The sequence below is a fragment of the Cucurbita maxima genome, unplaced genomic scaffold, assembly GCF_002738345.1.
Source record: "Cucurbita maxima cultivar Rimu unplaced genomic scaffold, Cmax_1.0 Cma_Scf00031, whole genome shotgun sequence".
Lineage (NCBI taxonomy): Eukaryota > Viridiplantae > Streptophyta > Magnoliopsida > Cucurbitales > Cucurbitaceae > Cucurbita > Cucurbita maxima.
In genome coordinates, this window is record NW_019272047.1 from 2,146,995 (window position 1) to 2,172,095 (window position 25,101).

The window sequence follows — 25,101 nt, forward strand, 5'->3', positions numbered from 1 at the left end:
TCATAATAAAGCTAAAAATTGCATAGCCGAAAATACGTCAATAGTAGGATTCGAACCGACGCAGGCATAGCCCAAGAGATTTCGAGTCTATCTCCTTAACCACTCGGACATATTGACACCCTTATATAAAGAATGATTCGTTCCTTGTTCAACCAATGTGGCATAGCCCAATAGATTTCGAGTCTGTCTCCTTAACCACTCAAACATATTGACACCCCAAACTTTAGTTTCTCAGATTCTCGAGTACGATTGTGGCAACACCAGTATCCCACTTCCACTTATATAAGTATTATACAGGATGTGAGATTTCATAATAAAGCTAAAAATTGCATAGCCGAAAATACGTCAATAGTAGGATTCGAACCGACGCAGGCATAGCCCAAGAGATTTCGAGTCTATCTCCTTAACCACTCGGACATATTGACACCCTTATATAAAGAATGATTCGTTCCTTGTTCAACCAATGTGGCATAGCCCAATAGATTTCGAGTCTGTCTCCTTAACCACTCAAACATATTGACACCCCAAACTTTAGTTTCTCAGATTCTCGAGTACGATTGTGGCAACACCAGTATCCCACTTCCACTTATATAAGTATTATACAGGATGTGAGATTTCATAATAAAGCTAAAAATTGCATAGCCGAAAATACGTCAATAGTAGGATTCGAACCGACGCAGGCATAGCCCAAGAGATTTCGAGTCTATCTCCTTAACCACTCGGACATATTGACACCCTTATATAAAGAATGATTCGTTCCTTGTTCAACCAATGTGGCATAGCCCAATAGATTTCGAGTCTGTCTCCTTAACCACTCAAACATATTGACACCCCAAACTTTAGTTTCTCAGATTCTCGAGTACGATTGTGGCAACACCAGTATCCCACTTCCACTTATATAAGTATTATACAGGATGTGAGATTTCATAATAAAGCTAAAAATTGCATAGCCGAAAATACGTCAATAGTAGGATTCGAACCGACGCAGGCATAGCCCAAGAGATTTCGAGTCTATCTCCTTAACCACTCGGACATATTGACACCCTTATATAAAGAATGATTCGTTCCTTGTTCAACCAATGTGGCATAGCCCAATAGATTTCGAGTCTGTCTCCTTAACCACTCAAACATATTGACACCCCAAACTTTAGTTTCTCAGATTCTCGAGTACGATTGTGGCAACACCAGTATCCCACTTCCACTTATATAAGTATTATACAGGATGTGAGATTTCATAATAAAGCTAAAAATTGCATAGCCGAAAATACGTCAATAGTAGGATTCGAACCGACGCAGGCATAGCCCAAGAGATTTCGAGTCTATCTCCTTAACCACTCGGACATATTGACACCCTTATATAAAGAATGATTCGTTCCTTGTTCAACCAATGTGGCATAGCCCAATAGATTTCGAGTCTGTCTCCTTAACCACTCAAACATATTGACACCCCAAACTTTAGTTTCTCAGATTCTCGAGTACGATTGTGGCAACACCAGTATCCCACTTCCACTTATATAAGTATTATACAGGATGTGAGATTTCATAATAAAGCTAAAAATTGCATAGCCGAAAATACGTCAATAGTAGGATTCGAACCGACGCAGGCATAGCCCAAGAGATTTCGAGTCTATCTCCTTAACCACTCGGACATATTGACACCCTTATATAAAGAATGATTCGTTCCTTGTTCAACCAATGTGGCATAGCCCAATAGATTTCGAGTCTGTCTCCTTAACCACTCAAACATATTGACACCCCAAACTTTAGTTTCTCAGATTCTCGAGTACGATTGTGGCAACACCAGTATCCCACTTCCACTTATATAAGTATTATACAGGATGTGAGATTTCATAATAAAGCTAAAAATTGCATAGCCGAAAATACGTCAATAGTAGGATTCGAACCGACGCAGGCATAGCCCAAGAGATTTCGAGTCTATCTCCTTAACCACTCGGACATATTGACACCCTTATATAAAGAATGATTCGTTCCTTGTTCAACCAATGTGGCATAGCCCAATAGATTTCGAGTCTGTCTCCTTAACCACTCAAACATATTGACACCCCAAACTTTAGTTTCTCAGATTCTCGAGTACGATTGTGGCAACACCAGTATCCCACTTCCACTTATATAAGTATTATACAGGATGTGAGATTTCATAATAAAGCTAAAAATTGCATAGCCGAAAATACGTCAATAGTAGGATTCGAACCGACGCAGGCATAGCCCAAGAGATTTCGAGTCTATCTCCTTAACCACTCGGACATATTGACACCCTTATATAAAGAATGATTCGTTCCTTGTTCAACCAATGTGGCATAGCCCAATAGATTTCGAGTCTGTCTCCTTAACCACTCAAACATATTGACACCCCAAACTTTAGTTTCTCAGATTCTCGAGTACGATTGTGGCAACACCAGTATCCCACTTCCACTTATATAAGTATTATACAGGATGTGAGATTTCATAATAAAGCTAAAAATTGCATAGCCGAAAATACGTCAATAGTAGGATTCGAACCGACGCAGGCATAGCCCAAGAGATTTCGAGTCTATCTCCTTAACCACTCGGACATATTGACACCCTTATATAAAGAATGATTCGTTCCTTGTTCAACCAATGTGGCATAGCCCAATAGATTTCGAGTCTGTCTCCTTAACCACTCAAACATATTGACACCCCAAACTTTAGTTTCTCAGATTCTCGAGTACGATTGTGGCAACACCAGTATCCCACTTCCACTTATATAAGTATTATACAGGATGTGAGATTTCATAATAAAGCTAAAAATTGCATAGCCGAAAATACGTCAATAGTAGGATTCGAACCGACGCAGGCATAGCCCAATAGATTTCGAGTCTGTCTCCTTAACCACTCAAACATATTGACACCCCAAACTTTAGTTTCTCAAATTCTCGAGTACTACTGATTGTGGCAACAACAGTATCCCACATCCACTTATATAAGTATTATACAGGATGTGAGATTTCATAATAAAGCTAAAAATTGCATAGCCAAATTTCGAGTTTCTGTCCTCGACCATTCGGACATATTGACACCCTTATATAAAGAATGATTCGTTCCTTGTTCAACCAATGTGGCATAGCCCAATAGATTTCGAGTCTGTCTCCTTAACCACTCAAACATATTGACACCCCAAACTTTAGTTTCTCAGATTCTCGAGTACTGATTGTGTCAACAACAGTATCCCACATCAACTTGTATAAGTATTATGTAGGATGTGGGATTTCATAATAAAGCTAAAAATTGCATAGCCGAAAATACGTCAATAGTAGGATTCGAACCTACGCAGGCATAGCCCAATAGATTTCGAGTCTATCTCCTTAACCACTCGGACATATTGACACAACAAACTTGGTTTCTCAGATTCTCAACTACTACTGATTATGGGATCAATCCTTATATAAAGAATGATTTGTCCCTTGTTCAATTAATGTGTGTCAATAGCAGGATTCGAACCTACACAAGCATAGAGAGCCCAACAGGTTTCAAGTCTATCTCCTTAGCCACTCGGACATATCGACACCCTAAACTTTAGTTTCTCAGATTCTCGAGTACGATTGTGGCAACAACAGTATCCCACTTCCACTTTTATAAGTATTATGTAGGACGTGAGATTTCATAATAAAGCTAAAAATTACACCCTTACCACTCGTTCATATTGACTCCTAAAAACTTTAGTTTCTCAAATTCTCGAGTACTACTGATTGTGGCAACAACAGTATCCCACATCCACTTATATAAGTATTATACAGGATGTGAGATTTCATAATAAAGCTAAAAATTGCATAGCCAAATTTCGAGTTTCTGTCCTCGACCATTCGGACATATTGACACCCTTATATAAAGAATGATTCGTTCCTTGTTCAACCAATGTGGCATAGCCCAATAGATTTCGAGTCTGTCTCCTTAACCACTCAAACATATTGACACCCCAAACTTTAGTTTCTCAGATTCTCGAGTACTGATTGTGTCAACAACAGTATCCCACATCAACTTGTATAAGTATTATGTAGGATGTGGGATTTCATAATAAAGCTAAAAATTGCATAGCCGAAAATACGTCAATAGTAGGATTCGAACCTACGCGGGCATAGCCCAATAGATTTCAAGTCTATCTCCTTAACCACTCGGACATATTGACACAACAAACTTGGTTTCTCAGATTCTCAACTACTACTGATTATGGGATCAATCCTTATATAAAGAATGATTTGTCCCTTGTTCAATTAATGTGTGTCAATAGCAGGATTCGAACCTACACAAGCATAGAGAGCCCAACAGGTTTCAAGTCTATCTCCTTAGCAACTCGGACATATCGACACCCTAAACTTTAGTTTCTCAGATTCTCGAGTACGATTGTGGCAACAACAGTATCCCACTTCCACTTTTATAAGTATTATGTAGGACGTGAGATTTCATAATAAAGCTAAAAATTACACCCTTATATAAAAAATGATTCATTCTTTTTTCAACCAATGTGTGTTTTAACAACAAAGCTAAAAATACGTCAATAGCAGGATTTGAACCTAACCACTCGTTCATATTGACACCTAAAAACTTTAGTTTCTTAAATTCTCGAGTACTACTGATTGTGGCAACAACAGTATCCCACATCCACTTATATAAGTATTATATAGGATGTGAGATTTCATAATAAAGCTAAAAATTGCATAGCCAAATTTCGAGTTTGTGTCCTCAACCATTCGGACATATTTGCACCCTTATATAAAGAATGATTCGTTCCTTATTCAACCGATGTGTGATTTCACAATAAAGCTAAAAATTCATCAATAGTAGGATTTGAACTTGCGCAGCACAAATAAACAAATTTTGAGTCTATTTCCTTAGGACATATTGACACTCCTTATATAAGGATTGATTCATCCCCTTAACCATTCGGACATATTGGCATCCTTATATAAAGAATGATTGGTTCCTTGTTCAATTAATGTGTGATTTCACAGTAAAGCTAAAAATTCGTCTAACATGATTCAAACTTGTGTAGGCATAGCCCAACAAATTTACCACGCATAGCTCAACTGATTTCACAATAAAGCTAAAAATTCGTTAACAGGATTCAAACTTGTGCAGGCATAGTCCAATGGATTTACCACCCTTATAGGCATAGTCCAACAAATTTACCATTCAGACATATTGATAGAGGAAGGAGAAACGATCGAGTCGCTGTACTGCGAATGCGGGAATCCAACATCGAGCAACTGCGGAAGGAGCTCTCAGAGATCCACTTTAAGGACGGCGAATCTGTCTCCAAATCCACAGAGGTAATCAACGATGGCATAACTGCTTCGGTGAGTGTCTTTCCCGAGGAGGAGCTCCAAACTGTGCATAACAAAGGCACCTGCTGGAGAGTCAATTCAACTGAAGGAGGAGTGAGTGTTCGCTCAAATCGGTGAAAGAGAGGCGAGCAGCAAGAGCACCGGGCGATGGGTCCTTGACCACGGGGGCAACAAACCATATGAACTGAGGCCAAGTCTGAAGAGAGGCGAGCAGCAAGAGCACTGAGCGATGGGTCCTCAACCATGGGGGCAACAAACCATATGACCGGGGCCAAGTCTAAGTTCTCCGAGCTTGACTCGGGGATTCGCGGGACGGTAAAATTCTACGACGGCTCCGTCATCGAGATTGAAGGGCGCGGCGAGGCTCAAGGCAAATATTGTGAGCCTGAGTCAACTCGATGAGGCCAGCTACCACATTTCCATCAAGCGCGGGCTACTGAGGATCCACGATGATCGACGACAATTGCTCACGCAAGTTCGGTGCACGGCAAACTGCCTTTACAACGGCATAACTGCTTTGGTGAGTGTCTTTCTCGAGGAAGAGCTCCAAACTGTGTATAACAAAGGCACCTGCTGGAGAGCCAATTCAACTGAAGGAGAAGCGAGTGTTCGCTCAAATCGGTGAAAGAGAGGCGAGCAGCAAGAGCACCGACGATGGGTCCTCGACCACGGGGGCAACAAACCATATGACCGGGGCCAAGTCTGTGTTCTCCTAGCTTTACTCGGGGATTCGCGGGACGGTGGAATTCATCGACGGCTCTGTCGTCGAGATTGAAGGAAGCGATGAGGCTCAAGACTAATATTGTGAGCCTGGGTCAACTCGATGAGGCTAGTTGCCACATTTTTATCAAGTGCGGGCTACTGAGGATCTGCAATGATCGACGACGGTTGCTGACGCAAGTTCGGTGCATGGTAAACCAACCGCCTTTACATCCTAAAGTTAGAGATAGAGCTACTAGTCAACCTCTCGGCCAGGTACCGGAGGATGGAAGACCTATTATGAAGATGTGAAACCACCTGGACTGGCGCGCGCCTTCTCGAAGAAGAAGTGGCCGAACAAGAGGTTCTGAGGTTTCCTTATTTAGGTTTACACGTTTCTATTAGTTGATTGAATATCTGTCGTGCCATTTTTAGGATAAGTTGGTACTTTACACAATGATGGGAGGATAGAATAGTTTACACAAAGAAAAGTGGAGGTAATGTGATACTTGTTGCTCTTTATGTCGATGACCTCATTTTTAAAGGTAATAATGATGGGAGGATAGAATAGTTTAAAAACACAATGACACGAGAATTTGAGATGAAATATTTGGGCTTGTTGAAGTTTTTCCTTGGTTTGGAGGTTAAACAAGGAGAGACATGTATTTTTATATCACAAGAGACATATGCAAAGGAGATTTTGAAGAAGTACAAGATGAAAAATTGCAACCCGGTATCAATTCCAATGGAACCAAGTGCAAAACTCTCAAAGTACGTGAAGGAGAACTAGTAGATGCAAATAGGTACCGGAGTTTGGTTGGAAGCCTTCGCTATCTTACATGCACAAGGCCAGATCTTTCATTAAGTGTCGGCATAATAAGCTAGTTCATGGAGGAGCCGATTTATTCACATTGGAAGGTATTGAAGCAAGTCCTACGGTACATCCAAGGAACCATGTCACTTGGGTTATTCTACTTAAAAACAGAAGATTACAAGTTGGTTGGTTATTCTTATAGTGATTGGTGCGGAGACATAGACGATCGGAAAAGTACATCGGGTTATGTATTCTTTATGGGCAACATAGCATTTACTTGGCTTTCAAAGAAACAACTGATTGTGACATTCTCGACGTGTGAAGCTGAATATGTGGCAGCATCTTGGTGTGTGTGTCCCACGATATGGCTTAGAAATTTGTTGAGGAAGATGGAGCTAAAGCAACCAAGTGCAACGGTGATTCAAGTTGACAACAAATCAGCAATTGAGTTGGCAAAGAACCCAGTGAACCATGAAAGAAACAAACACATTGACGTTCGTTTTCACTTTATCTGAGATCATGCGAAGGAAGGAAGTGTGGAATTGCTGCATGTGGCAAGTCATTATCAACTTGCAAATATCTTTACAAAACCGCTACCGAAAGTACTTTTCGACAAATACAAGAAAATGATTGCCACGATAGATGGTAGGAGCATTTAAGTTATGGGGAAGTTTTATTGAATAAACATTAAAAATGTTATTTTTAAGTTAATTTTAGTGGGTTTTAAATTCAAAAGTAAGACGTAAACTAGAAGACCAAGAGTGTTGAAGATGAAAGAGTGTTGAAGATGAAAGGCGAAGAGTGTTTATAAGAATAGTGGCTTTTAATGGGTTAGAAAATAGTGACATTTGATTGCTATATTTAGTTTTAGAAGAGTTTATATATAAATGGTTCTTTTATGGGGAAGAAAATAGAAAAAAAAAACAGAGAGGAGTAATAGAAGAGGTTTTTTTTTCAGATAAATAGTGTTCTTTGTTTCTTTGTATGTTAGTGTGTGTGAGATTTATTTCACAAATTTGTGAGATTTCTTTAACATTCTCTTCTTCAATCCTCCTCCATGTAATCGACATATAACTCCTCCAAGTCTCTTATTCATTACCATGTTGCCTCTCCAAGTCACCTCTACGTCGCCCCCTTGACAAGTACCTCGATGATTCTTCTTCCTAGGAGCTAGATTATGATGAATGATGGCTGGAAAGAGAAAGAGAAACAATAAGCCCTAGGCTCTCATAGTATTCTATTCCTATATGAAATGAAGAATATAGTGTTGAGACAATTAGGAGATTGCTAGCTTATCTTTAATTGTGAACTGTCAGGATTAGATCAACATTGGTATTAAATAATGAGATGATAGATGAGTCCCAAGGGCCTAGATTATAATGAATAATGGTAAAACTTAGGCTTGAATCCCAATAGCCATATTTGTTTTTCATTATTATAATGAACAATATATTGTGGAGATAATTAAGGACTTGCTAGCTTATCCTTAATTGTTGACCCTCAAGACAGATCAACATTGGTATTAAATGATAGATTAAATATCAAAATAGATGTAGTAGTTTAGGGTGAGGATCCAAGTTGTGGTCGTGCAGACCTAAGCTTGGATCCCAACAATTGAAAGTGAAATTGAGCCTAATGAATAGTTTTTTTTTTTTTTCTTTTTGCAATGGTTTCTTAAAAATTTCACATGTTAATGAGTTAGGAGATAATATAATCATGTTACTATGTATGAAATGATAAAAGGTTTACTAGTTTAAGCTTAACTTTAAACTATCAATCTCATTAGTATGAACAATTTGATGTGGAGACGGTTAAAAGTTTGTTGATTTATCCTTATCATGAATGGTCAAGATAAGATCAACTTTATTATTAAATGACTAGTTGATAGATGAGCCCTTTGGGGCTAGTTTACGATGAATGATTGGCTAAAGATCAAAGTAGCTGTAGTTTAGTGGTGAGAATTCCACATTGTGGCTGTGGAAACTTGGGCTCGAATTCTATTAGCCACATTTATTTTTCTTGTGGACTGAGCCTGGGTGAATATCAAAGTGGCAAAGGGTTTTTCCACATTGTTCCACCTCAATTAGAGTTCTGCCTTATGAGATGATACAATCATGTCTAGGATAAAAACAATATGATGTGGAGACAATAAGAAGTTTGCTTGTTGGTAATAATCATTAACCGTCAAGATGAGATCTCTAATGGTACAATAATGTTGAGTTAAGCGTAAGGCTGGTTAAACTTAAGAGAATGAGCACAACTCTCCTTCTCCAATCCCTTTAGAATTTTATTCAAGAAGCTCCCACAACATTGAACTACCTTACCTTTGTTTGGGTCATTTCATTTACTTCTTCAACACTAATAACACTACTAGATGAATCTCAATGAAATTTCTTATTTGCGTATACTTGTCAGATTTTATCAAACCTCAATTTCTCAAATTTTCGAGAACGGGTAACAACAGTATCCCACGACTCAAACCTATGTCTGTACCCTTAACCATTCAGACATATTGACACCATTTATATATGGAATGATTCAATACACTTTGAACCTGCGCAGCATAACCAAACAAATTTCAAGTTTGTCTCCTTAACCACTCGGACATATTGAAACTCCTCATATAAGGAATGATTTGTTCCCCTTAACCATTCGGACATATTGGCACAACAAATTTCAAGTCTGTCTCCTTAACCACTCGGACATATTGACACCCCTCATATAAGAAATGGTATTCGTTCCCCTTAACCATTCAGACATATTGACACCCCATATATAAAGAATGATTCATTCCTTGTTCAACTGATGTGTTATTTCACAATAAAGCTCATTCCTTACAGATTTCAAGTCTGTCTCCTTAACCACTCGGACATATTGGCACCCCTCATATAAGGAATAATATTCGTTCCCCTTAATCATTCGGACATATTGACACCCCATATATAAAGAATGATTCATTCCTTGTTCAACTCCACTCTATCATATTGACACCCATTACATAACAAATGATTCGTTCCCCTTAACAATTCGGACATTTTGACACCCTTATATAAAGAATTATTCGTTCCTTATTCAAATGTGTGATTTCACAATAAAGCTAAAAAATTGGTCATTTCGAGTTTGTTTCCTTAACCACTCGGACATATTGACACCCTTATATAAAAAGAATGATTCGTTTCTTGTTCACAATTCGTCAACAACAGGACTCAATCTTCACAGGCTTAGCCCAACAGATTTCGAGTCCTTAACCACTCGAACATATTGACACCCCTTATATAAAAAGAATGATTCATTCCTTGTTCACAATTCGTCAACAACAGGACTCAACCTTCGCAGGCTTAGCCCAACAGATTTCGAGTCCTTAACCACTCGAACATACTGACACCCCTTATATATAAGGAATGATTCGTTCCTTGTTCAATCGATGTGAGATTTCACAGTAAAGCTAAAAAGATTCGAACGTACGAAGGCATTACCTACAGGATTTCAAGTTTGCCTCCTTAATCACTCGAACATATTGAAACCCCTTACATAAGGAATGATTTGTTTCCCTTGCCTCCTTAATCACTCGGACATATTGAAACCCCTTACATAAGGAATGATTTGTTTCCCTTAACCATTCAGACATATTGACACCCTTACATAAAGAATTATTCGTTCTTTGTTCAACCGATGTGTGATTTCATAATAAAGCTAAAACATTCGTTGATTCAAACTTGAGAAGGCATAGCTCAACTTCATGTCTGTCTCCTTAACCACTCGAACATATTGACATCCCTTATATAAGGAATGATTCGTTCTGTAATCAACCGATGTGGGATCCAACAAATGTGGGATTTCCTGTGTAGGCAAAGTCCAACAGATTTCAAGTCTGAACATAGTGACACAACAGGATTCAAACCTGTGTGGGCAAAGCTCAATAGATTTCTAGTTTGTCTTCTTAACCACTCATACATATTGACACCCCTTATATAAGGAAAGATTCATTCTCTATCCCACCGATGTGGGATCTCACAATAAAGCTAAAAAGTTGTCAATAGCAGAATTCCTCCTTAACCTCTCGGACATACTTATATAAGGAATTATTTGTTCCCTATCCAACCAATGTGAGCAGAATTCCTCCTTAACCATTCAGACATACTTATATAAGGAATGATTCATTTCCTATCCAACAAATGTGGGATTTCACAATAAAGCTCAAAAAAGGGATTTCATAGGATTCAATGACACAATAGTAATTTCATGAAAGAATCAAGAGAATAAAGAAAAGAAAAGACAGCTTATAAATGGTGATTATCGAAAGCAACAACTAGATGTTCTTTACTCTTTTGGCTTAGCTACCGTTGGTTATTCTTTTTCAAGTGATAAACTAATAGGAGAGTAAGTAAGCCCCAAGAATCCCAACTTCTCAACCGTAGATGGGTTACAATCTCTAAGGCAAAGAGGCTCTTTAGAGACTTTTCTAAGGAAGTTGTAGATTAAACACTCTTGACAATAAGTTAATTAACATCCAAATTCTTGAAGTGTTTAATGTTGTAGCCTTGTCTTTGGAACTTTTTGATGAGTTAGCTTATGTCTATTTGATGAAAGACCCTTAGTAAGTTCTCCCTATGTTGTACACGATGAAGTCATAAGAAAAAGGGAAAACCATTGGTGTTATATGAAAGGTCTTTCATTCTTGTGTTTGCGTAGCCTTACATTGTTTCATTTACTTTAAGTTATGACTAGGTTTGTGGCTACCAAGCACTATGTGAGGAACATGACATGATGTTAAATTGATGAGATTCCAATACGTAAGTTAGAACTTTCTCTATATTTCTTCAAGGTATGTTTGTTTATCCTTTAATTTTGTTTAATTCTAAATAAAATCAAAACTGATTTCAATGCTTCCACTACATGAGTAAAATGTCAAAAGTGGGATGGAAAGTATGATGTTCATTAATGTTTACAAGGTTAGATACAAACTATCAACTAACCTAAAAGAAAGAACTAAATTTAGTAAATAACATAAAATATACTCCTAATCAAATCCTAACATATAATTAATTATTAAAATATATCCTCCAAATCATATCTTAATAGTAAGAGAATATTGGAGAATCTTCTAGCACAATAGGAAAAATGAAAAGTGAAATAAAAAAAAATGGAAGATAAGTGATAAGTCTACCACAAGCAACTAAGTTTTTCTATTGTAATTGTTAGGATTGTACAACAATGCACACATTGGATCTAGATGAACATAAAGGATAGAAGAGAGAAAATGCATGGAAATACTAGCTAAAAGTTTATTGATGACTTCAATTATGTACCGTAAAAGATAACACATTGAATACAGAAAATATATTTTAAAAGCATTGCCTAAGGGATATATATATATATAGTTCAGTTTACTATATATGATTTTATTAAACATAACCATATATTATCTATATAACTATCTACCATATATATCTTTACAAGCTTTGCTTTTTATTATAAATAATCGTTTACGGTATATTTTTCATATATAACTTTACTATGTATAGCAATTCGATAAGTTATAAATAGGCAACAGGCTCATAACCTAACAATTCTCACTGTTCGAGGCTGATCAAGTCAACCAAGAATTTCATTCTCAAACGACCATAATATCTTCACTACAGTATACCAATTGAGACTTCGCACAACCTCATTTTTTCAACATCAACATATTTTGTCAACGTGTTTGCTGGATTTTTTGCACTCTTTATCTTCTCCAAACACATCACCATCTTTCACTAACCTGCGAGTGAAATGGTATCGTCTTCTGATGTGTTTTGTCTTTGATAGACTGGGTTCTTCACCAACTGTATGACACTTTAACTATCTACATGAAGAATCTTCTCATGCTGCTTCTTGCCTAATTCTTTACATAGTCTGTCATCAATATCATTTTCTTTCTAGTTTTAGCTATTGCCACATACAAAGCCTCAATAGATGAAGGAGCAACACAATTCTAAAGCCTAGACATCCGACTCATCTCATCATCCATGACTTGCTCCCACTTGGTTGTATCCTCCAACTGTAGGGCATCACTAAAGGGCTCTGGTTCCTCTTCATCAATCAACAACATATAGTGTAATGAAGGTACACACCTATCTAATACTCTGATAGTTCTGGTTGATACTCTCAACACCTGTTTAGGTGTCACTTGCTCCACCTCTGAAACCTCAGCAACAGTCTTAGAAGTTTCTCGAGTATCTACTACAACATCACTATGTGAATTATTCTGTAGCTCAACTTCAACTCCCACTTGCTTTGTTGTCCTAGAACCTTTCTTGTCTTTGTCCTTGTACATGACATTTTCGTCAAAAGTCACGTTATAGTGGCTCAAATTTTTTTTTGTTCTTGACGTCTAAAAACTTATACCCAAACATATTAGAATCATAGCCTATAAAGTAGCACTTCATAGCCTTAGCATCAAGCTTGTAACTCTCTTTAGCATCAAGCTTGTAACTCTCTTTTCCTATCCATACCTCTTTTGGCAACTTGAACCGCAAGGGTACTAACGATCCTTTATTTATCAAGTAGGCTATTGTATTTAGAAAACCAACTCAGAATGTCTTTGACAATCTAGAACGAATCCTCATACTCCTTGCCTGCTCATTCAATGTTCTATTCATCCTTTCACCAACACCATATTGTCTTGCTGTACCTGGTAACTGTCCTCATTAATCTAATTCCCTCATCTACACAAAATGTTTTGGATTTTGACTTTTCGTATTCTTCTTCATTGTCATTCTTCAGGCATTTGATCTTCAAACCAGTCTGATTTTCAACTTCAGCGTTCCACTTCTTAAAATTGCAAACACATCTGACTTTTGTTTCAGGAAATAAATACACACCTTCTCTTTGTCATTCTTCAGGCATTTGATCTTCAAGCCAGTCTGATTTTCAACTACAGTTTTCCACTTCTTAAAGGTAGCAAACACATCTGACATTTGTATCAAGAAATAAATACACATCTTCTTTCCACTTCTTAAAGGTGACAAACACATCTAACAATACACATCTTTCCACTTCTTAAAGGTGGCAAACACATCTAACAATACACACCTTCTTTCCACTTCTTAAAGGTGACAAACACATCTAAACACATTTGTCTTATGTTTCAGGAAATAAATAGGACATGTGCTATCCAACTGACCTGTGCAAGCATAGCTCAACAGATTTTAAGTGTGTCTTCTTAACAACTCGGACATATTAACACCCCTTATATAAGGAATGATTTGTTCCCCCTTAACCACTCGAACATATTGACACCCCTTACCTTTCCACTTCTTAATGGTGGCAAACACATCTAAACACTTCTGACTTTTGTTACCGGAAATAAATAAGACCTATGTTATCAAACTGACATGTGCATGCCTAGCCCAACAGATTTCAAGTCTGTCTCCTTAACCACTCGGACATATTATTCATTCCCCCTTAACCACTCGAACATATTGACACCCATTACCCTTAACCACTCGAACATAGTGACAGGATTCGAACTAACACCCCTTATATAAGGAATGATTTGTTCCCCCTTAACCACTCAAACATATTAACACCCCTTACCCTTAACCACTCGAACATATTGACAGGATTCGAACCTACCCATCGTTCTCCTTTAACCACTCGGACATATTAACACCCCTTATAAAAGGAAATTCGTTCCCCCTTAACCACTCGAACATATTGACATCCGTTACCTTTCTACTTCTTAAAGGTGGCAAACACATCTAAAAATACACACCTTCTTTCCACTTCTTCCACTTTTTAAAGGTGACAAACACATCTAAACACATCTGACTTTTGTTTTGGGAAATAAATAGGACCTGTGCTATCCAACGGACCTATGCAGGCATAGCCCAACAGATTTTAAGTGTGTCTCCTTAACCACTCGGACATATTAACACCCCATATTTAAGGAATTCATTCCTCCTTAACCACTCAAACATATTGACACCCTTTACCTTTCCACTTCTTAAAGATGGCAAACACATCTAAACACATCTGACTTTTGTTTCCGGAAATAAATAGCACATGTGTTATCCAACTGACATGTGCATGCATATCCCAACAGATTTCAAGTCTGTCTTCTTAACCACTCAGACATATTATTCATTCCCTTGACCACTCAAACATATAGACAGGATTCGAATTGACACCTTTTATATAAGGAATGATTCATTCCCCCTTAACCACTCGGACATATTAACACCCATTATATATATAAGGAATGATTCGTTCCCCCTTAGCCGCTCAGACATATTAACAGCCATTACCCTTAATCACTCGAACATATTGACAGAATTTGAACCTACACATCATTCCCCCTTAACCACTCGGACATATTAACACCCCTTACCCTTAACCACTCGAACATATTGACCGGATTCGAACCTACGCAGGCATAGCCCAACAGATTTCAAGTTTGTCTCCTTAACCAGACGGACATATCAACACCCCTTATGTAAGAAATGATTTACCCATTCGTTCCCCTTTAACCACTCGGACATATTAACACCCCTTACCCTTAACCACTCGAACATATTGACCAGATTCAAACCTACGCAAGCATACCCCAACAGATTTCAAGTCTATCTCCTTAACCAGATGGACATATTAACACCCCTTATATAAGAAATGATTCGTTCCCCTTTACCATACGGACATATTGACAACCTTATATAAAAAATGATTCGTTCCTTGTTCAACCGATGTGTTATTTCACAATAAAGCTAAAAATTCGTCAACAGTAGAATTCGAACCTACGCAAGCATAACATTTCGAGTCTGTCTCCTTAACCACTCAAACATATTGACACCCATTATGTAAAGAATGATACTTTCCTTGTTCAGTCGATGTGTGATTTCACAATAAAGCTAAAAATTCGTCAAACATCAGTTTCTTCTCGGATTTCATTAAACATCAGTTTCTCATATTCTCGGGAACTGCTGAATCTTCATTTTCTAATTTGCATATACTTTCGCTGAGAACTACTCCTCAAATTTCTCCATCAAACTTTAGTTTCTTAGATTCTCGGGTACTACTAATTGTGGCAACAACAGTATCCCACTTCCATTTCTCGTTTGCGTTTACTTTCGCTCAAAATTACTTCTCGGATTTCATCAAACTTCAGTTTCTTCTCGGATTTTAATAAACATCAGTTTCTTAGATTTCTTCATAAAACTTCAGTTTCTCAGATTTCTTCATCAAACTTCAGTTTTTCAGATTCTCGGGTATTACTAATTATGGCAACAACAATATCCCACTTCCACTTATATAAGTATTATGTACGATGTGGGATTTCATAATATAGTTAAAAATTGAGTTTGTATCCTTAACCATTCGGACATATTGACATCCTTATAAAAAGAATGATTCGTTCCTTGTTCAGCTTATGTGTGTTTTCACAATAAAGCTAAAAATACGTCAATGGCAGGATTCAAACCTACGCAGACATAGCCCAACAGATTTCGAGTCTATCTCCTTAACCACTCGGATATATTGATACCCTAAACTTTAGTTTTTCAGATTCTCGAGTACGACTGATTGTGGCAACAACAATATCCCACTTCCATTGATATAAGTATTATGTAGGATGTGGGCTTTCATAATAAAGCTAAAAATTGCATAGCCAAATTTTGAGTTTGTCTCCTTAACCATTCAGACATATTGACACCCCAAACTTCAGTTTCTCAGATTCTCGGGTACTACTGATTGTAGCAACAACAATATCTCAAAGTATTATGTACGATGTGGGATTTCATAATAAAGCTAAAAACTGCCCAAATTTCGAGTTTGTCTCTTTACCCATTCGGACATATTGACACTTGACACCCCAAACTATTGCCCAAATTTCGAGTTTGTCTCTTTACCCATTTGGACATATTGACACTTGACACCCCAAACTTTAGTTTTTTAGATTCTCGATTACTACTGATTGTGGCAACAACAGTATCCCACTTCCACTTATATAAGTATTATGTCCGATGTGGGATTTCATAATAAAGCTAAAAATTGCCCAAATTTCAAGTTTGTCTCCTTACCCATTCGAACATATTGATACCCTTATATAGAATCGTTCCTTATTCAACCGATGTGTGTTTTCACAATAAAACTAAAAATACATCAATAGCAAGAATCGAACCTACCCAAGCATAGCCCAACACATTTCGAGTCTCTCCTAAACCACTCAGACATATTAACACCCGAAACTTCAGTTTTTCAGATTCTCGGGTACTACTGATTGTGGCAACAATAGTATTCCACTTCCACTTATATAAATATTATGTAGGATGTGGGATTTCATAATAAAACTAAAAATTGCATAGCCTAAAGCTAAAATTTGCATAGTCAAATTTCGAGTGTCTCCTTAACCATTTGGACATATTGACACCCTTATATAAAGAATGATTCGTTCCATTCCGACATATTGTGACACCCTTATATAAAGAATAATTCTTTCCTTGTTCAACCGATGTGTGTTTTCACAATAAAGCTAAAAAAATACGTCAATACCAGGATTCAAATCTATGCAGGCATAGCCCAACAGATTTTTAGTTCGTCTCCTTAACCACTCGGACATATTAACACCCATCATATAAAGAATGATTCGTTTTCTTAACCTGGACATATTGACACCTTTATGTAAAGAATGATTCATTCCTTGTTCAACCGATGTGTGATTTTACAATAAAACTAAATAAACGGATTTCAAGTCTATCGCCTTAACCACTCAGACATATTGACACTCCTTAAATAAGGAATGATTCATTCCCCTTAACCATTCGAACATATTGACATCCTTATATAAAGAATGATTCGTTCCTTCTTCAACTAATGTGTGATTTCACAATAAAACTAAAAATTTGTCAACAGGATTCAAACTTGTGCAGGCATAACCGAACAGATTTACCACCCTTATAGGCATAGCCCAACTGATTTCACAAAAAAGCTAAAAAATCGTCAACAGGATTCAAACTTGTGCAGGCATAGCCTAACAGATTTACAACCCTTATAGGCATAGCCCAACAGATTTACCATTCGGACATATTGACACTCTTATAAAGTAAGCGCACGCATAACCCAGGCATAGCCCAACAAATTTCATGTCTGTCTCATTAACCACTCGAACATATTAACAACCTTTATATAAGAAATGATTTGTTCCTCTTATCCATTCTGACACAATAAAGCTAAAAATTTGTCAACAGGATTCAAAAACTTGTGCACGCATAGCCCAACCCTTTATATAAGGAATGATTCATTCCTCTTATCCATTCAGACACAATAAAGCTACAAATTCGTCAACAAGATTCAAAAACTTGTGCAGGCATAGCCCAACATATTTTCCACCCTTATAGGCATAGTCCAACAGATTTACCATTCGTACATATTGACACCCTTATAAAGTAAGCGCAGGCATAGTCCAACAGATTTCAAGTCTGTCTCATTAACCACTCGAACATATTAAGACCCTTTATATAAGAAATGATTTGTTCCTCTTATCCATTCAGACATATTGACACCCTTATATAAAGAATAAAGCTAAAAAATTCTTTTACAGTAAGATTCAAACCTAGGCATAGCCCAATAGATTTCAACTCTATCTCCTTAGCCACTCAAACATATTGACACCCTTTTATATAGAATGATTCATTTCTTATTCAACCAATGTGAGATTTCACATAAAGTATAAAATTCGTCAACAGTACGATTCGAACCATGCAGGCATAGCCCAACATATTTCGAATCTGTCTCATTAACGACTCGGACATATTAACACCCCGTATATAAGGAATGAATTGTTCCCTATTCATTCGATGTTGGATTTAATAATAAAGATAAAAAGTCGTCAATAGCATGACTCTTCAACCCCTCGAACATGTTGACACCCTTATATAAGGAATGATTAGTTACTCAACTGACGTGGGATTTAACAATAAAGCTAAAAAGTTGTCAACAATTGGATTCAAACCTGTGTGGGTAAAGCCCAATAGATTTCTAGTTTGTTTTCTTAACCACTTAGACATATTGACACCCTATATAAGGAATGATTTGTTCCCTATTCAACGACTGTGGGATCTCACAATAAAGCTAAAAAGTCGCCAATAGTAGAATTCCTCCTTAACCACTCGGACATATTGACACCCCTTGTATAAGAATGATTCGTTTCCTGTCCAACCGATGTGGGATTTCACAATAAAGCTAAAAAGTCTCATCAACCACTCAGACATATTAATACCCCTTGTATAAGAATGATTCGTTCAAGATGTGGGGTTTCACAATAAAGCTAAAAAGTCATCACAACAAGATTTGAATATGTGCAAGCAAAACCAACAAATTTCAAGTTTGTCTCCTTAACCACTAAAAAATATTGACTCACTTATATAAGGAAAGATTCATTCTCTATCCCACTGACGTGAGATCTCACAATAAAGCTAAAAAGTTGTCAATAGCAGAATTCCTCCTTAACTTCATGGACATACTTATATAAGGAATTATTTGTTCCCTATCAAACCAATGTGAGCAGAATTCCTCCTTAACCACTTGCTTACTTATATAAAGAATGATTTGTTTCCTGTCCAACCGACGTGGGATTTCACAATAAAGCTCAAAAGTGGGATTTCATAGGATTCAATAACACAATAGTAATTTCATGGAAGAATCAAGAAAAGAAAGGAAAGAAAAGATAACTTATAAATGGTGATTATCAAAGCAACAATTAGATGTTCTTTACTCTTTTGGCTTAGCTATCGTTGGTTATTCTTTTACAAGTGATAAACTAATAGGAGAGTAATTAAGCCCCAAGAACCCCAACTTCTCAACTGTAGATGGGTTACAATCTCTAAAACAAAAAACAAAAAATGAATCTTATTAGAGGATGGTACCATTCAAATTTATTTTGAATAGAGAAATGGATTTGAGATACAATTACAAATTGAAGTACAAATGACTTAAGTTGCTCAGGAACCCACAATAGGGTTTGAATGTACACGAGTGAAGCCCAATAGATTTCAAATTTGTCTCCTTAGCCATTCAAACATATCGAAAAATTTTATTGGTTTTTTTGTTTTTCATTTTGGAATGGTCAAATGGTCAAAATTGACTTCGTCTTTTGTGAAGATTAAAAGGGATCGGGATTGAATCCTGGCCACAAACGTCTTTTGTCGAGAGACTATAAATACCAACAATATGTTATGTAAAAATCTGATTGGTGAATGAATGAAATTGTGATTTCGAATTGAGACGTTTTCCTTAGAAATTCGAGCATCAATTTTTTCATTTCTAAGTTTGAAGCAATTCTTGTGGTAGAATTGCATCCGAGCCATTCAATCAAGCCTTGATCAAGTTAGATTGTGAAGTCACCCAATTTAAAACAAGGTTCCAAATCTTGCTTCTAGATCTTCGATTGTAAGAGTAATCTAATTCTAGCCTTATCTCTTGGTTGATTCAAATTTCATATAAGGAGGTGTTAATTACTTTGATTCAAAGGTTCTTGCTAAAACAAAAGCTTGGATCGTTGGGCTGAGAATTAGGGTTGCCTTATTAATTTGATATCGTAGGTTTACATCATTGTGGTCCACTTTAGAATTGATTTTATCTTTCATTTTTGTTATTGTTTTTCTTTTCTTTAAATCTTTCCATTTATTTTCTTGCTGTCATTTCCGCCATTATTCATCAACTTTTCACTTTGTTCTTCATTTTCTTCCTAAAGATCACGCTGAGATCTTGAAAAAAAATCTTATCATATTTATTATTATGATTGTGATTATAAATGATCTTTATCATTTTTTTAGATCATTTGTATGTTTATTTGAAGATCAAATAAACTTCGATTCACATCTTTTTCTTAATCCATCTAAATCTAGAACCGTTGTGTTTGATATATATTTTTTTTCTTTTTCTCATAATCTATGGTTGAAGATAACTTCTAAATTTTTCGAATTCTGTAAAAAGGAGAGTTAGATCATTCTTAAAATCTTCACGTTCTTTCTTTTTTGAATTTTTTTTTATTCCTCGGTGTGCAATTCTATCCAAAAATATCTTCGTGTCCCTTATTTGTTTGTTCACTCCTTGTTTTATTTTGTTGTTATTTCATAATTAACTTATCTTGATTGCCTTGAATAGCTTGCTACTATCAGATTTTCTTTACCGATATATTAGCCTACGTTGATCATAATTTAGTCACTTTCCCAAACAGCCTACCTTTGTGTGTATAAACACGAGTGTCCCTGAGTGTAAAATCAATGAGTTGAGTGTGTGAGGTCCTAAACATATTCCACTACTGTTTGTACAATCATGAACCAAGACGGAGGAAATGGAGGGGAGATCAATAAAGCTAGGTGGAGAGGTGCATAGGTCGAAACAATACTCGTTTGAATCAAGTTATTAGTACATTGACAGATCGGATGGAGCGAATTGAAATAGTCTTAAGTAATCTTCAAGGGAGGGAAGTACTCTAGAATGAAGGAGTTGAAGATGAAGAAGATGTCAATATCACCCTTTTAACGAGACATAGTCCTAGGGGAAGGATAGATGTCGGTCGAGGGAGAGGAAGAGTCAGAAGAAGTGGTAGAGAAATTTAAGCACCAAAAAGAATTGAGAGGGAGTAACAGTATGAGAGAGGAGAAGAAAAAGGAGTTGGGGGAGTAAAGCTAAAAATTCCAACTTTCTATGGGAGATCTGATCTAGAGGAGTATTTGCAATATGAGAGAAAAATTGAGCATGTCTTCGATTGCAACAATTTCAGTGAAGAAAGAAAGTTGAAGCTTGCTGTGGCTGAATTTTGAGATTACGCCATTATATAGTGAACATCTTTGAAATCAGAGTGGAGGAGAAATTATGAAGAACCAATTGAAACGTGGGAGAAATTGAAGATATTAATGAGAAAAAGGTACATTCCTAAGCATTATTCTCGAGTACTCAAGCAAAAACTCTATACTTTGCAACAGGGATCCAAAAGTGTGGAAGAATATTACAAAGAAATAGAGGCCCTTATGAATAGAGTATGTATTGATGAAGATGAGGAAGATACAAGGGCTAGATTCCTTGGTGGGTTTAACCGACAACTTGCTCATCAAGTGGATAGGCAAGGGTACTTTGATATGCAAGAATTGTTATACCTTGTTGTTAAAATCGAAGGGAAACTAGCTTAGGAGAAGAAGAACTCCAAGAGGTATGGTATTTCAAAGTCTACTACTTTCAACACTTGGAAAAAGAATGCAAATATTGAAAAGATAGATTTCAAAGTTGGAGGCAAGTATGATCCTGACAAAAAGAAAAAAGCTGAGACCTCCTAGGGTAAAGAGAAAGCGGAGGAATATAAGGAGATTCGAGAAAGAAATAGAGACATCAAATGTTGGAAATGTCAAGGAATTGGTCATCTTAGTCGTGATTGTCTTAATAAGAGAGTCATGATCATCAAGAATGGACAAGTTGTCACAGATAGTGAGGAAAGTGACCATGATGAGCAAGTTGAGGAAGAAATCCAGGAGAATGAGGAGGAACTGGAAGATGGGAGTCATTTGGTACTTGTTACTAGAAGACTTCTTAAAACTCAAGTTACAGAGAATGATGTTGATGATCAAAGAGACAACCTATTTCACACAAGGTGTTTAATCAAGGAGACTCATTGTAGTCTTGTAATTGATAGTGGAAGCTGCACCAATGTCGTAAGTACCATGCCGATCAAAAGGTTGCTAATTCCAACCCAACACCATCCTAAACCTTGCAAGCTTCAATGGCTCAATGATAGTGGAACAATGAAGGTAACTTCTCAAGCTTTAATATCTTTTACTTTGGAAAAATATAAATATGAAATTCTTTGTGATGTTTTTACCCATGCATGCTGGAGACATATTGCTTGGCCAACCATGATAATTTGACAAGAGGGTTATGTATGATGGCTATTTGAATAGGCATTCTTTTGTAAAAGATGGAAGAAAAATCACTCTTGTACCTTTGAGTTTTGCAAATGTACTTGCTGATCAATTAAAGTTAGAAGAAAAAAAAGAAAGAGTGTGAGGGAAAAGAGTTGAAAGAAAAACAAAGAGTTGAGTGAAAAAATAGAGAAAAGTCAAAGAGAAAAACATAGTGAAAAAAATAATGAAATTGAAAAAAAAGGAAAGAATGTGAGTTGTTTGGCTAGAGTTGGAGAGGTTAGAAGGGCAATGTTCTCACAAAAAACCATCTTTGTACTGGTGTACAAGGAAGGATGTTTGATCTCTAACGATAACAATTTGTCTTTGCCTGGTATGTTTCAATCTCTTTTACAGGAATTTGATGACGTATTCCAAGAGGAAGTCCCTAAAGAACTACCTCCCATTAGAGGTATTGAACATAAAATAGACTTCATTCCAGGGGCAGTCATTCCTAATAGGCCAAGTTATAGAGCCAACCCAGTTAAGACTAAAGAAATTCAGACGCAAGTAGAGGAGCTCATGTTGAAGGGCTATATACGAGAGAGTTTGAGTCCATGTTCTATACTAGTCTTGTTGGTGTCGAAGAAAGATGGAACATAGCGCATGTACGTGGATTGTAGAGCCATCAACAAAATTACGGTGTGGCAACACTACTTATGGCCTAGAGAATTTGTGATCCACTCTGATCATGAAAGCTTGAAGTATCTTAAGGGTCAAAGCAAACTGAACCGTGGGTGGAGTTTATTGAAACATTTTCGTATGTCATCAAATATAAGCAAGGTAAGGATAATGTGATAGCTGATGCATTATCTAGAAGGTACAATCTTTTTACTTCTCTTAGTGCAAAAATTCTTGGATTTGAGCCTATTAAAGAATTATATTGAGATGACAAAGACTTTAGAATTATTTATGCATCTTGTCTTACAAAAAAGTTGTTGATGATTATTATGTGTTTCATGAATTCTTATTTAAGAAAAGTAAGCTTTGTATTCCTAAATGCTCTATCAAAGATTTGCTTGTAAAAGAAGCACATGGTGATGGTTTAATGGGACATTTTGGGATTAATAAAACTTATATTTGTTGCATGAACACTTCTTTTGACCGAAAATGAAGTATGATGTTCATAAATTTTGTAGTCAATGCTTTAAATACAAAGAAGCTAAATCTAGATCACAACCAAATAGATTGTACACTCTTTTGAATATACTTAACGAACCTTGGACTAATATATCTATGAATTTTGTTCTTGGTTTACGGCACACTAAAAAGGGTAAAGATAGTATTTTTGTTGTGGTAGACAGATTTAGTAAGATGACTCATTTTATTGCATGCAACAAGACGGACCATGCAAAACATGTTACCGACTTATTTTTTAGGGAAGTAGTAAGATTACATGGAATCCCTAGAATAATTGTTAGTGATGGGGATGCTAAATTTCTAAGTCACTTTCGGAAAGTATTGTGGGGTAAATTGGGTACCAAATTGTTGTTTTCAACTACATTGCATCCTTAGACGGATGGACAAACTGAGGTGGTTAATAGAATATTAGGAGCATTGCTTAGGGCTATTATTTCTAATAATATTAAGTCTTGGGATGAATGTTTGTCATTTGTAGAGTTTGCATATAATAGAGCAATTCATAATACCACTTATTGTTCTTCTTTTGAAGTTGTTTATGGATTTAATCTACTTACGCCTCTTGATTTGCTTCCTATTTCTTCTAATATTTTTGTGAGCGACGCAACCACAAGTAAGGAAGACTTGATCAAAACATTGCACAAGGAGGTGAAGGAGAGAATTGAGAACCAAAATTTCAAAGTTGCTTCAAGGATTAACAAAAGATGGAAAGAAATCATTTTTAAACGTGGTAACTGAATTTGGATACATTTTCGCAAGGAGCGATTGTCATTTCAAGTCCTTGAATGAATTAATAACAATGTATATAAAATTGATTTTCCCAGAGACTTTTCAGTACATTTTACTTTCAATGTTGCTGACTTGAGTTCTTTTGATGTAGGTCTGATTCATCATGATTTTTCTGATTCGAGGACGAATCATTTTGAACAGGGGGAAGATAATAAAAATCATGGTGTTCCAAATGTTCCAACAGGATATATTACACGATCCAAGGCGAACATATTACACGATTAATAACAATGATATAAAATTGATCTTCCCAGAGACTTTAGTACATTCTACTTTCAATGTTGTTGACTTGAGTCCTTTTTTATGTAGGTGATGATTTTTCTGATTCATCATGATTTTTCTGATTCGAGGACGAATCTTTTTGAAGAGGGGAAAAATAATAAGAATCACGGTGTTCCAAATATTCCAA

The 25,101-nt window shown here is 36.5% G+C and overlaps 12 non-coding genes across 12 annotated transcripts; all 12 read right to left on the reverse strand.

The window, feature by feature from the left end:
- Positions 1-35: 35 nt before the first annotated feature.
- On the reverse strand, positions 36-117 carry TRNAS-CGA. The gene has a single exon. It is a non-coding gene; the product is annotated as a tRNA-Ser (tRNA).
- A 226-nt stretch (positions 118-343) lies between these two features.
- Positions 344-425, reverse strand: TRNAS-CGA. The gene has a single exon. It is a non-coding gene; the product is annotated as a tRNA-Ser (tRNA).
- Positions 426-651: 226 nt separating this feature from the next.
- On the reverse strand, positions 652-733 carry TRNAS-CGA. Its single transcript has one exon. It is a non-coding gene; the product is annotated as a tRNA-Ser (tRNA).
- Positions 734-959: 226 nt separating this feature from the next.
- Positions 960-1,041, reverse strand: TRNAS-CGA. Its single transcript has one exon. It is a non-coding gene; the product is annotated as a tRNA-Ser (tRNA).
- A 226-nt stretch (positions 1,042-1,267) lies between these two features.
- TRNAS-CGA lies at positions 1,268-1,349 on the reverse strand. Its single transcript has one exon. It is a non-coding gene; the product is annotated as a tRNA-Ser (tRNA).
- Positions 1,350-1,575: 226 nt separating this feature from the next.
- Positions 1,576-1,657, reverse strand: TRNAS-CGA. The gene has a single exon. It is a non-coding gene; the product is annotated as a tRNA-Ser (tRNA).
- A 226-nt stretch (positions 1,658-1,883) lies between these two features.
- TRNAS-CGA lies at positions 1,884-1,965 on the reverse strand. Its single transcript has one exon. It is a non-coding gene; the product is annotated as a tRNA-Ser (tRNA).
- Positions 1,966-2,191: 226 nt separating this feature from the next.
- On the reverse strand, positions 2,192-2,273 carry TRNAS-CGA. Its single transcript has one exon. It is a non-coding gene; the product is annotated as a tRNA-Ser (tRNA).
- Positions 2,274-2,499: 226 nt separating this feature from the next.
- Positions 2,500-2,581, reverse strand: TRNAS-CGA. Its single transcript has one exon. It is a non-coding gene; the product is annotated as a tRNA-Ser (tRNA).
- A 226-nt stretch (positions 2,582-2,807) lies between these two features.
- On the reverse strand, positions 2,808-2,889 carry TRNAS-CGA. Its single transcript has one exon. It is a non-coding gene; the product is annotated as a tRNA-Ser (tRNA).
- Positions 2,890-3,284: 395 nt separating this feature from the next.
- On the reverse strand, positions 3,285-3,366 carry TRNAS-CGA. Its single transcript has one exon. It is a non-coding gene; the product is annotated as a tRNA-Ser (tRNA).
- A 717-nt stretch (positions 3,367-4,083) lies between these two features.
- On the reverse strand, positions 4,084-4,165 carry TRNAS-UGA. The gene has a single exon. It is a non-coding gene; the product is annotated as a tRNA-Ser (tRNA).
- Positions 4,166-25,101: the final 20,936 nt, after the last annotated feature.